This window comes from Cibotium barometz, chromosome 13, assembly GCF_041138505.1.
Source record: "Cibotium barometz isolate CiBa-2024 chromosome 13, ASM4113850v1, whole genome shotgun sequence".
NCBI classification, from domain to species: domain Eukaryota; kingdom Viridiplantae; phylum Streptophyta; class Polypodiopsida; order Cyatheales; family Cibotiaceae; genus Cibotium; species Cibotium barometz.
In genome coordinates this window covers 50855357-50856389 of record NC_141058.1, presented here as the reverse complement: position 1 = coordinate 50856389, position 1033 = coordinate 50855357, and positions in this window count along the sequence as shown.

Below are 1033 nucleotides of genomic sequence, written 5' to 3'. Positions count from 1 at the left end.
GAGCGGCTCAGCTGGGGCCCTTGCCCCCAGCCGAGCACCCTATCATGGGATCTGCAAGTTTGGGTGTGGCGGGGTAGTGGAGCAGGGTGACACAGGCTGAGGTGAAGCTGGCACAAATTGTTCAAAGTAGCAAGGTAGAGCAACATTAAGCTCTGATACCAATTGAAGCTTCTAGAGAAAGGTTATGGTGGGTGGTAGACCATCGTGGGTAGTAAAGATGATAAGCATAGAGAGAAAGTGAGAGAGAGAGAGATGTGATAAGCTCAAGACATGAAAGATAGATTGCACGACTCAAGTACTGATTTGATTGATATATTAAAATGAAGTACAAAATTTTCAAGTTTTAAATCACCATACACTCGATGTTTTAGTCCAAAGTAGATATAATGTCATCAAAGGTAGGGTGTGCAATAAAAAAACTACTTTGACTTCATGTTACTTCAGTAGATGCCAAATATCTAAACTCCACTCACTTTTGAGTTGATTTACAAAAATTTTACCATGCGCCCATTTTTGTAGAGAGAGAATGTGTACGAATCCTTAAAGGGCCCAATTTGAGTCTAAATTTTCCCTAATGTGTGAGCAGACACACACAAAAGCACACGTGCCTCGGATGGGTTGGGGATCATGTGGAAAAAAGCCTCACTCTAATGTGAAGAAACTTGAGAGTAAGGTATGTTATCCGCGTAAAATCGCTCTGGGAAAAAAACCTTGAACGATCTAAGGCAGGAAATAAAAACAACCCCCACCAAAAAGAAGAAGAAGAAGAAGAACTAATAATATGTCCTCTAACGTGTTGTGCTGCATTTGATAATTAACCAGTGGATGATGATGTCTTTTGATTTTAAGATGTAGGGTAGGATGGGTGGGTAGCAGGTCTAGGTCGGGACCAAGATGCTAGATATGATAAGAATATTTAAATGAAGTGATATGAACCATAGGAAAAGGGTTAAATATTAAATATTCCAAAGTTACAGGGACCTCTCTCAATCAGACATTAGAATATTTAAGAGGGGGGGGGGGCAAATTTGTT